Raw genomic sequence first — 299 nt, forward strand, 5'->3', positions numbered from 1 at the left:
TATATAAATATATATATTAAAAAAAGACACAGTATTTATCGTAGCATTAGTGGTACAGCACCTCTTTAGTGAGGCTGTCCAGACATCATGTGCTTTTATTTGAGTCCAACTCATTAAAAAAAATTTCTCATCACCTCAAATCAAGTGATTTATTTTAGGCTCCCCTTTTGTTGAGCCACAGGCCCAGCTGCTGCCTAGGAAAACTGAATGGGTTTTGGGGAGGCTACTTGGCAGGCAGAGTCAGGTTAAGCTGCTTTGTAGTATCCCAAGAGGTATGGGTCCCTAGGCCCCTGACAGCT

Source organism: Nannospalax galili, unplaced genomic scaffold (assembly GCF_000622305.1).
Source record: "Nannospalax galili isolate Female #2095 unplaced genomic scaffold, S.galili_v1.0 scaffold799, whole genome shotgun sequence".
Lineage (NCBI taxonomy): Eukaryota > Metazoa > Chordata > Mammalia > Rodentia > Spalacidae > Nannospalax > Nannospalax galili.